The 12,674-nt window shown below is 34.4% G+C and overlaps 1 pseudogene across 1 annotated transcript; it reads left to right on the forward strand.

Moving 5' to 3' along the window:
- The first annotated feature begins 6,182 nt into the window (after positions 1-6,182).
- LOC104597945 (presenilin-like protein At2g29900 pseudogene) lies at positions 6,183-7,960 on the forward strand (annotated as a pseudogene). The gene is made up of 2 exons (XR_016085404.1): positions 6,183-7,365; positions 7,459-7,960. The product of XR_016085404.1 is annotated as a presenilin-like protein At2g29900 pseudogene (transcript).
- The last annotated feature ends 4,714 nt before the right edge of the window (positions 7,961-12,674 follow it).

Genomic DNA, 12,674 nt, shown 5'->3' on the forward strand with positions numbered 1-12,674 from the left:
AGTTAGAGATAATTTTGGGGAAAGTGGGGGAGGTAGTTTATGAGTAATTTTACGAGAGATTATTTAGGTTATTGAGAAAGTGCTTCCCATTGATTGTTTCAAAAATGACATGGAATTAAAAAAAATGAGAAAATAGATAAGTAGCTTTTCTAAAAGGAGAGACATGCTGACGTGACAGGACCAGTTTTAAGAGAAGCTACTTATTTATTTTCTCATTTTTCTCATTTTTTATTTTTTTAATTCCATGTCATTTTTTAAACAACCAATGAGAAGCACTTTCTTAATAACCTAAACAATCTCTCGTAAAATTACTCATAAACTACCTCCCCCACTATCCCCCACTTTCCCCAAAATTATCTCTAATTCCTATTTATCTTCTAAATTATCTATAATTCTGATTTATATCCACAATTGTCTCTAATTTATTAGAGAGTTTATCTCCTAAATTATCTATAATTCCTATTTATTCTCTCCCCTACTTTTTATCTATATCTATCTAAAGAAAGTTTAGATTAAAAAATTTAAGAATTATTTAAATATTCTAACAAAACTATACAATAACTTTAAAATATTTATTAAAAACACAAAAAATAATTTTATACTTTTACAAAATATATCACGAAATTATGTACTAACAATTTAAATTATGTTTTTCCAATTATCAATTTAAATGCTTTTCAAATATTTAATAATATGTAATAGCTTTAAATAAATAAAATTCAAATAACAAAAAATTTAAATATTTTATAGATTATTTAAATATTTAAAAAACTAAATATTTATCATAACTATATTTTAAATAGTTAAAATAACGAAATTATCTAATAAATAATTTTATATTTTTACAAAATATATCACAAAATTATGTACTAATAATTTAAATTATGTTTTTCCGGATCATGACTTAAGTGTTTTTCAAACATTTAATAATAGGGTAAAATACAAAAACCTCCCCTGAAGTTTTTGACAATCATAAAAACCTCCCTATAGTTTCACTTTAACAAAATCCTCCCCTCTACTTTTGAAAAATTCAATAAATACCTCTCTTCGGTCAATGACCAAGACGAAAAAGTTAAAGAGATGATCATTTTTTTTCAAAATACCTATTTCACCCTTTTACGAATTAATGTGCATATGTTTTTACTAAAATAATGTTGTCTCAGCAACTTCATAATAACATTGCTCATCTTCTTCTTCACCATGCACAGCGGCAGAATGGCAATGCATTCCCCCCTCCAAACACATCACATCTTCCGATACCCGGACCATTGAATTCGCACCGGATATCCAGTACACCATCTTGCTCTGTAACACCAGATCACCTTGCAGCTAGCGTCGAATTCCAATAGGTTTTCTGATATCTTCTTCAGCATTGCCGTGCTACTACTTTGGCTTTTCCGGTCCTCGATTTTGAATTCCATATGTGTTTTACCACCAGCTCCTTCCCGTTCCCCGGAATCCTCTTTTATCAAATTCAATATATCTTCTTCGTTGAAACTCAACACACAAAATGACGTCTCTTGCTTTTTATGAAAATGAAGCACTCAAGCAACGCTATCAACACAACAATTCCCGCTACGAAGCAAAATACAAGTGTAAGGAGCCCCATTGAACTACCAGAATCTAACAGATAGGGACCATCGATGTCTTTGAGAATTATTTGATTTTATGGGCTGACAAAAACAATGACAGAATTTATATAAACATCATTTTTAAAGTGAGATTGGATATAATGAAATCTAAAATTTTAAGTTTAGAAATATCTCAAGTGCATATATGTTAAATTCATGGGAATATGTTTCCAGTTATGTCTGTGATTTTAGAGTGTTCATAGCGTTTTTGCTTTCAATAGCTTATCCTTTCTAAAGCGCAACATTTAAAAGATCAAGTGATCAACCACTTGTTCAACAAGCCTTCAAGGTGTAGTCAACATGTTGGGTTTGGATTGGGTCCATGTAGAACCGGGACCAAAATAATAAATATTAAGAAATTGGAATCGAATAGGGTCTGTAATTTTAGACCCTAAACCAAACTGATTGGTTGTTGGAACAATTAAATCTGACCCACAGACTTGATTATAATAAACCTACTAAAAAATATTATAGATTTAAAATATAATTTATTTAATATATTATGCATTTAATACATATAATATTATATTATATATTATATATGGTCCAGGTCGGGTTTGAGTCAATTTAGGACTGAGTGAAACTAGTTCTAAACTGATAATAATCGGAACGGTATATCAAGAATTAGAACCGATTCAATCGGTTCAAGTTCACCGGGTCCACCAAATTGAACCGATTAATAGCCCTACTTGTTTAATAACACTTTCACACAAAGCATAAATTGCCACCAATCTTTATTGGAAAAAAAAGAAGAGGTATCACTATTTCAAAAAAATAAAGGGCAAATAAAGTAACACACCATTAGTTTGGGGATAGTACAAATATAAATATTAAAAGTACAAAAGCTTGTATATTGTATTTATAGACATTATATTTGCATCATACTTATTTATATTTGCACTCGGGCTCAATTTAGAAAAAAAGTATAAATACTTGTAGGGTGCAAATATAAGATTACAATGTTTACAAATATCATATATAAAGGCTAGTAAGTATGTACGTGCTTTGCACGTGACAATTTCTTATGTTAATAATGATATAAAATAATGTTTAAAAAATATTGTATATTTTTTATATTTCTATGCTTGTAAAAGTCATTTTTATTTGTCACACTTTTTTTTGTTTAATATGACAAATGTATGATATTAGAGATGTACCAAAATGTTTTTTGTAAAAGTTTTATGTTTTTTATACTTTTGTTTGCTTTCATTTTTTTTTATTATTTAATTATGGCATATAGGGTTGATACATTTGACCCAAAAGGCTGAATTATTGACTCATCGTCGAGCATGAAAATAACTCCATTTTTATGTTGATTTTGAATTTGTATTTTATTTCTATTGTCAATAAAAACATTATTTCTTTGTCATACTTAAGGTCCATTTGGTTCATAGTCTGAATTGAAATTCATTGAAATCGGAATTGGGATAATGGTCTATTCCCATAGTCTATTTGATTCATACAGGAGTCAAAATGAGAATTGAAATCAGTTGGAATGGGATTTCACTCCCAAAGGAGGGGGAGGTAATAGTCATTCTATCATGAATGGGAATGTGATTCCAATTCCGCCCAACCAAACAGTTGGAATTGGAATGAACCATTTTAGTTCTGATTCCAGTCCCCCTATTCATGTGAACCAAGCGAGCCTTTTATTTTTCTTTATTGCCAAATGCCTGAAACCTCCCATGAAGTTTTTGACCATTGCTGAAACTTCCCTAAAGTTTGGTAATTGCAATCACCTCCCCTAAACTTTCTAACACAGTTGCAAGTAGATCCCTTCTGTTAAAATCCTCTAACAAAAGGCACAAAATGTTTAAAATGCCCATACAATTACTATTGAGGTTGATTTCTATAGAGAAATACAATGCAAACTTTATGAACAACAAAAATAAGAGAATTTAAAGTTGTAGTTTTATCCTTAAGGCTGCATTTGGAAACAATGCCAATAAGTGTGAATGCAAATATGTAGAGTGTAAAATGGTTCATATAAATTGCAAAATTGTGTTAGTTTTGCACTGACAAATTTACCTTCTTACCAAACAAACTTTTAACTGTAATGGATGCAAACATGAATTCCAATAAAACATATGCTTTTTTTATTTTATTTTATTGAAAGCCCACTTGAATGCAAATTTACTTCTTTTTTATTGATGTACTTTTACATCTTATTATCAATGTAAATATGCATTGGTTTGTCATTTGTCAATGCATAAGTATAATGTTGTCAAGCACGGGCAAAAGTAAACTAGAGTGCAAATTTACCATGATCCGGGATTTACACTCCATTTGCATTGCTTCCAAACACAGCATAAGCAATTGATACGATGAGTAAATTTGAAAAATAAATCAACTTTAGAAAAGAGATTGGAAGGGCTTGAGTAGATTGACATGAAGAGAAAATTAGAAAAATAAACATTTTGGTTAAAAGTAACTGGATGGGCATTTTTGTCATTTTGTGCCTCTTATTAGAGGATTCTAACAAGGGGATCTACTTGCAATTGTGTTCGAAAGTATAGGGGAGGTGGAATTGAACGGGGAGAAATGTAGTAGTTAAATTATTTCACAATTAGAGAGGGACCAAATTCAAAAAATAAGGGTATTCTAGTCAATAGTAGGTTTCAATTAAAGCTAATGAGAATTGATACCTTAAATATAGGACTTAATGAGAGAGATTTTAATGAATAAAATAGTGGTTGTTCAAATTACATTTTTGTCCTTATAATTAGAGATTGGCCAAATTCAAAATTTGAGACATTTTAGTCATATAAAAATTCTACACTAACATTCACACTTTTAATAGTAGTATAAAAATTATTTGCACTATTCCTAAATAAAACTCTATAATTTAAAAACTTCATGCAACTAACCAATGGAGAACTATCATGAAAACAACTAGCCATCGAAATTTGTAATTACAATGGGTTTGTTACATCAGCCCAAGTAGAGGTGGATTTGAGCTGAGATAAATACTTTTATTCGAGATTAGCTTGCCAAAACAATGTTAAGCTTGAGTTCAAGCGCGATTCAAGCTAGTGACTTAGAGATTGCAAGTTCGAATTTGACTCAGCTCGAGCTCAACTATGAGCCAAGCTTCATATAAAAAATAAAAAATAAACATAATTTTTTTATTTTGCATACAAAAAGTTTAAGAATTATAAAAATTAACTATTCATACATATAAAAAAATTATATATAATATTTATTATTATACATATAAAAATTGTTTTTATTTTAGATACAAAAAATAAGAATTGTAAAAATGATGTATTATTATACATAAACAATAAAATATTATTATACATATAACAAAATTATATATAATTGCTCAATTAGGATTGCCAACCTCATGAGCTCGAGCAAAGTCCGGTTTAAACAGAATCAAATTGAACTTTTTACGAGCAAAGTTCAAATAACTTACCAAAAGCTCATTCATTTTCACCCCTAATCCCAATCATAGATAAAGCTATTCGCCCCAAAACTTAAGATGAACTCAACGTCACATGATGATCCATCAAACCTTTTTGACCCAGCCATTAGGTCACATGTTAAACCAATCGTTTTATCATGACTTGTCCTTGTAGCCTTTAGCCTATGAATGTTGGACCTTAATTATGTGTTTGGTATAGCTTCCTTTTAACAAACGTTTGTATTTGATTTGTCTTTAAGGAAAAGTATTTGATAAATTATTTATGGATAACTAGGCACTATTGGGCATCACAATCAGTGAATAAACGTTTAACCATTTGAGGAAATATTAAAATTGAGCTTCCTCCAATGATTGATGCACACATAAATCAAAACCCACTTTTATGAATATTAATAAAGGTTTCTAGCATATAAGGGAAACATTTGGGGTTTAATATCAATAAAAGTAATATATTTAAAAAAGTTCAAAAATAGGTTAACTTTTTAAAAATAATATCAAAAAGGGCAAAAACACTGTTCATCTTCTTATTCTTGCCATTTGTTCACCAGAGCCATTGTCCGAAGCCGCCTTTGCCTCCGGCAACATTGCCGGATGTGGCCGGTGGCAGAGGTGGCGGCGGTGGCGTTGGTGGTCATTCCTCTGCCCGCCGCCGCCACTTCTATCTCCACCCATCTTCGGCAACATTGCAGGAGGCGGAGGCGGAGGTGGCGGCATTGGACAGAGAAACCACCAATCCCACCGCTGCCACCTCTGCCTCCAACCACCTCTGGCAACATTCCCGGAGGCGGAGGCGGAGGTGGGCGGAGGAAGCAGCAGGCGGCAGCGGACGGCGGTGGAGGGTGGTGGCGGGCGGCAACTCTGGTGAACAAATGGCAAGAAGAAGATGAAAAGTGTTTTTAACCTTTATTGATATTATTTTAAAAAAGTTGACTTATTTTTAATTTTTTTAAACATATTACTTTTATTGATATTAAACCTCAAAAGTTGCGCTATTACCTAATAAATTGATGAAACAAATACTGATTTGAGAATGATATTACAATGTTTTGATAAATACCTATCACAAAAGGCACACGGATCAAAACACACGCTAAAAATACTAACAAATCGAGGCATGATGTATATATAATTGGAGTTACCCAAAATGAGTGAATCAGAGGTGATATATGAGAATTTATTCAAGAAGGTAAGACAAAGAAAATCCTGAACTGGCCTTTTGCGTCTAAAATCAACTTGCCACGTGGAAACTTTATTGGTGCCATAGGGAAGTATGTACGGACCAATCGTTAGTAGCTACTGGGTCTAAAAGCTGCATTTGTTCAGAGAACTTTTCATTTTGGCTCTGAGCAGCAAGAATTGTAGTAGCTACTGGGGGTGGAAGGATCGTTGTCTTCACTTTTTTTCTTGTGGGAAAATTTTGTTTTGAGTCTTTTGGCTGAAGCTACAATGCAGAAAGAAAATGATAAGTTGAGAAAGACAAATCATCGAGTCAACTCAGTGAACCACGAGAATGGGCGGGTTACAATCTTACAGAGTTCTGTTACCTGTCATACAATGGGGGGACGATAACCATCAAGCCCACTGCCCACCATCCAAGGACCAAAATCCCAAACCCACCAGCATCCTTAATTCTGTCAGTGAAGAATCGTCACTCCGGTCTCCATCTGCATGTTCTTAGTTGTTCTTGCCACTGCATTCGACACCAATTCTTCATCGTCTCTCACAACAATAGCTGTCATAGCCTACAACAAGGATACCTCGGATTCAAAATAGATTAAACTCAAAGGTGCTCTCTTACATTCTCTGAAATTCGTAGCCATTGTCATCGTACTTACATTCATTTTGGTCCTACTATTTCCATCTCAGATGCACCAAGTTTCTAAAACTGTATATGGGTTTTTCTGTTTGTGTTGTCTTGGGATTCATGGGGTTGAAATTGCACTCTTCTTGATCAGGGATTTTAGGTTCCCTAATTGTTTGGATACATTTTCGGTGGGTTTGTACAATTCCACTGTTATTGGGGGTGATGTCTATATTTATGTCAAAAGATAGCAATTCTGGTTTCTCACTGGTTTGCATTTTCGCCTGAATGGACTACTTGGGTACTGTTGGTTGCCATGGCCTTGTACGATCTTGCTGCATGGTTGCCTGGTGGGCCTCTGAGGCTCTTGGTAGAACTTGCAATGTCGAGAGACGAGGATATCCCTGTTTTGGTGTATGAGGCGTGACGGCCCTGACCAGTTACTAATAATGACTACAGTCCGAGGAGGTTGTGGAAAGAATGGAGGGGTTTTGGTTCTGGTTCGGGTGCGAAATTAACTTCTGAATCTAATCCTATTTGAATGGAAATTCAGTTTTGTGTTCAAATTTGATGTCTGTAATCCTTTTCTCTGTTAGCAGTGGCCAGAAGGAGTGAAGGTTGGCAATTTCTGGAGATAGTCTACTCTCACAAGGAGTTTCTGAGCTCTCAACCCCTTTGATTGACCGGTCATTACAAAGAATTAATGCTATAAGCGATGGACAAGGCGAGGTTTCAAGCGAAATATGGCAACTAGAAGGAATTGGGTTAGGTTCAACTGGTGCAATCAAGCTGAGGGTGGATGATTTTATCTTCTATAGTGTGTTGGTTGGTAGAGCAGCGATGTATGATTTCATGACAGTTTATGCCTGTTATCTCGCTATGATAGCTGGTCTCGGCATCACTCTAATGCTTCTAGCATTTTACCAGAAAGCCTTGCCAGTTCTTCATGTATCCATACCATTAGGCGTGTTGTTTTTTTTCTTGACCTGTCTCTTGTTGGAAGCTTTTATTGTACAATGTTCTAGATAGAAAACTAACTTTTTATTTTCTGTATAATTAGCCTTTTGTTTGCTAATAGATGGATGCTTCTTCTCTCTTTAACTCTTGCCTACAGTTCCTTACTTTCTTATTTCCTTATCTGCTGTTTCTCATGTTACCCATGTGAAAAATAAAACGTTTTTTTTAGCTTCTTTGTTTTGTATGTAGAAATCTTGCATTGAATCCCCTAATGGTGATTGTGTATGTCTAAACCACAACCATTGTGCCATATGTCATAGGGCTGAGATCATTGCTCAGTTTGGAAAGAGTACAAATACAAATATGTACAATGCAAAATCTTGTATTTGCACTGTACATATTTGTATTTGTACTCTTTCCAAACCGAGCCTTAGATAGAATACAAATACAAATATGTGCAGTGCACATACATACAAAATAATACAAAATACAAGGTTTTGCACTCTACATATTTGTATTTGTACTCCTTCCAAACTGAGCCTTAGAAAAAATTTGGAAAATGAGAAAAAAACCCGCGAATAAGTAGGAAATAAAATTATTATGAGGTGTTTGCAATGGAGTATTGTAAATTTGTAATAGAAACTATTTGCCAATGAAGCTGATTTGGAAGCTTCAACTTTTGTCTCCCTTATACTGCTTTTGTCATAGAGACTCTCAAGGAAGAAGATGTCTTAAAGGTTTCCAAATTCAAGACCATCAGAATACAATAAAAGAAGAAGAAAGTTGAATGGTTACAAGAAGAGGATGGTTGCATTAAGTAGCTCCAAGTTTCTAACTGCATCTCTATATATTTGCTTATCTTTTTACTGGCTCTATTATTGCTTTCTATTTAGAATTTTGAATACCCTTCCTGAAATGGTTGAGACTTGGGCAGTTTCACATAGTCTGTTTTAAAGGAAGACCTTACAATGCTTATTTTTACAGAGGCTTTTTGTTTCTATACCTTTTCAGTTTATTTGATGTTTGTTGCCTTCTGTGTATCCTAAATGTACAGTCCCTTGTTGTACATGGGCTCTTTTTTTGTTGATAAGTTTATCTTAATACAATACTATCTCTTTTGTATTTAAATAAGCTTTGTTGGGAAAGAAAGAAACAGGACTGTTCAGTTTTTTAACTACATATATTATTGTCATTGCTTGGCAAGATTTTAAAATCTTGGGATGACAAGCATGGGAACATAGGTTCAATTCTGACAGTGGCCACTTCATGCTAAGTAGGTCCATATTCAGTCTACTCCTCCCAAGACTCAGATAGATGGGACCAGAATTGGGTTATGGCCTTTTTATGTATTACTATTATTGAATTCCACATTTAATTTGGATTTGTTGTTGCTCTTTTGTGGCTTTTATTTGTATGGAATATTTTTAGCAACATCTCTCATTGAGACAGAGTCATTACTTGGTGAAATGGTAAAATCTCAGCCTGGCAAGTGTGAGAATACAGGTTCCAGTCTGAGAGCATCCACTTTATGCAAAAGAAAGCCAAAGGTTAGGTCCGTATCCAGTCTACCCTCCCAAGACCACAGATGGCTGGGACCAACACTGGGTAATGTCCTTTTTTTTTTAATATCTCTTTGGAACAACTTCCATAATGATCACAATATGAGTTCTGAGCAGTCCATTCATTTCTTTTTTTTTTCATTTTTAGTAAGTTTTCGTCCTTTCTTTTTCATTTTAATGAAAGAGAGAAAATTCATTTTTTATTGATAAGGAGAACTCCTTAATTTATTTTTTGAGATGCAACCCTAACACAAAAAAAGACAACATATAGCACACCACAGAAAAAAGATAGGAAAAAAGAAGAAAAGAAAAGACATATGACTAGATTCCCCTCCAATTTGTTGAGTAGCTCTTATGGTGGGTACAAAACACCCATGCTTGGATCAACTATCCAGTTTGGTGGGCCTTCCTGTTTCAAATTGAAGATGTCTCAAGTTCCTCACTGCCTCAGTTTTTTGGTTATCTACCCAACCAGGTTAAAATCATGTTTTCTTGGATGTGGTTGAGAAAATAATAGCTAAATTGGAAACCGGATATAAGTTGGTGGCTGAAATTCCTCTTTATGGCTGATGGAGTTTTGTTAGGTTCTTAATTATTTATGTACTTTCTACCTTGTTTTCTTTACCTTTCACTAGCCGATAGTTGGGCATTGTCTTGGGGGGCTTTTGTTTTGTTGGTCTTTGGGGTCATTTTGTTTTTTGTTGTTGTTGGGGATGCCTCATCACTGTCTTCATATCTCTTTCTTTTTCTTAATAAACTTTCTTTTTTATTTATTTAAAAAAATCCTCTTACTACTCGAAGAGTTTTTTGTGTATTTGGATAGAAACAAGTTGTGGCTCATCTTTTAGTGTGTGTGGGGCAAAGTTGCTTCAGAAATCCCTAGTTTTCATATTCCATTCATCCATCTGTAACCCAACTGTTATTTTTTTTTTTTTTTTGTCTTAGAAGCTTTCATTGTTCCAAGCTTGCTTGAAACTTCAGGTGCTTTACTTCAATATACAGTCAGTAACTTCCCCCCTGAGGAAAAGCCCTCTCCAAATGGAATAGTTCATTTGTGTCTTGAAAGCATATGCCCTAAAGGTAGGAATTCATATCTCTACTGCCTGTCCAACCCGAAGACTTATTATTACTTATCTTTGGTAGAGTGCTTTGAGTAGGATCCAATCACATCCCAGCAGTCAAACTCCTTCCTGATCCAACTCGCTCACCTGCCTCAAGCTGGAATGACTGTCTGTCTACTCAAGGAACCAAGAAATTGGAAGTGGGATGTGAAATGTGATTTGACTGGTGGTGGATGGTGGTTATGAAATTAGTTTGGGATCATCTCATATCTAGATCTATATCTGCACCTAGCTCTGCCACTGAGGTGGGGAACAAGGAATGGGGTTTGTTTCATTGAGAAATCAGCACCACTCTGACTGACCCTAGTTTTAGGCCGTGTGTTGAACTCTGGAACTGAAATTGAATCCTTGGCTGGGCTAGTAAGTGGAGGAAGCAATTTCAGGCAGTCTAACCCTTCAATTGCTTCTTCCATGAAGCATTGAGGATTTCTTCTTCTTTTGAGGTTGATTCAAGTTTTAAATATGGTCCCAAAATGTTCACAGGCAAAAATCCTACTTGAATTTTGTTGGCATGCAATTTTATCACCATTGATGCTTAAAAATTTATACTTTGGCACTTTGTAACCTGATTTATTAGATTTTTGGACAACTGTAATATATGTACCTCTAAAGATATATTACCCATTTCAAGTGTAAGTCTATGAAGAAGACCATCTCCGTAAGAGTGCTTCCAAGTGAATATCTTGCATCATATCTGAGCGGGTATGGTGGATTATAGAGAAAAAAAAAATATAATCAATCAAGCCCTAATTCTTATCATCCTTACGATTTCAGAGGTGACACCCTCATTTTTCCTGCATTTGTAGTTTCTTCTCATTAGAGAGTTTAGGGTGGATCGTTTAAACGGTTCCCATGGCAATGGCACACAATAGATTCTCTTCTTACGCCACACAATGGTACAAATTCGCACTCCCCATGGCAAAATAAAGTTATAAACCAAGACGAACACGAGATTACAAGAAACCCAAGAGAGATTTTCAGCATTAAAGGTCAGGAATTCTTCAACAGTAATGAACAATTCAACGAAAATATCAAGGTTGGACCGACGTTTGCTTTGTTATAATTGAGGAAAAACGATGCTCTCAAACGAGAATGTTTACCCTGACAAGTGTTTCTCAGGTAAAATTTGCCTGGGTAAATAAGGTTTCAGCATTTTTGTATGCAACTCAGGTAAAGAGAGTGGTGGAAGGGAGAGAGAACCATCACTATCAGCGTGTAGGTAAATTGTTTATCCATCTTGCAAGAAGGTAACTGATACTTACTGATATCTTCAATTACCGTAAGATCCAATATAGCGACAAACAAATGCGGGGTTCATGGTCAATTACCGATTGACCAACTTACCCCCCACCAAATACCAAACAAAAAGGGGGCCTCAGAGGCAGGCTTGCTCATTTACTCTCAAATTCTGTGGTGTTCGGATCGGTGAGGAATAGGAATTGGAGGTGGAATTAATCTCGCATGTCCTAACCTGGTTCTGATTTCAAAATGAAATTATCAAGATCAGGTCAATTCCATTCTATACTATAGAGAATGCTAGTAAACAACCAGTTAATCCAACTCTTGGAAAAAGCTTATGAATTATGATACTAGAATTCCAATATTTTAGTAATAACTTCACTTTGAATGAAGCACCTTTTTGTGCCTTTAAATGATAACAACTTAATTGTCATTTGTGGCTTTGTGCATCAAAATGCTTATTTAGTTATCTTCTCAATGAAGATTTAAATATCATTATTTTTGGAGCCAATTGATCGAGATTTTATAGCTCTAATCACATGAACTTGTCTGGTTATAGTAGGACATGGGCCATACTTTTAAGCTAAGAAAGGCTACATCCACTCATCCAGATGGTTTTAGAAGGTAAGACAACTCACTGCTAAAATATACCTATTAAGAAAGACTCCTTTAATGATGATGATATCTACTAAATCACCATATTTCTCATTTTCAGTTTGTACCTTCTAAATCTACGAGTCTATGACTGCATCCACATTAATATTAAGAGATGATTTTGAGCCAACAGAAAATCAGCCCTAACCTTTCCTCTTCCTTTGTTGTTATTGTTTTCATACCAATACCAAATAAAAGAAAGGAAGGTATTTTTCGTGCACTACCTATCTTATGCAATTGTTGGACAGCTTATACTTTATAAAAAGGGTACCAGTGACGAAAATT

The sequence above is a fragment of the Nelumbo nucifera genome, chromosome 4, assembly GCF_055504915.1.
Source record: "Nelumbo nucifera cultivar China Antique chromosome 4, China Antique-T2T, whole genome shotgun sequence".
Taxonomy (NCBI): Eukaryota; Viridiplantae; Streptophyta; class Magnoliopsida; order Proteales; family Nelumbonaceae; genus Nelumbo; species Nelumbo nucifera.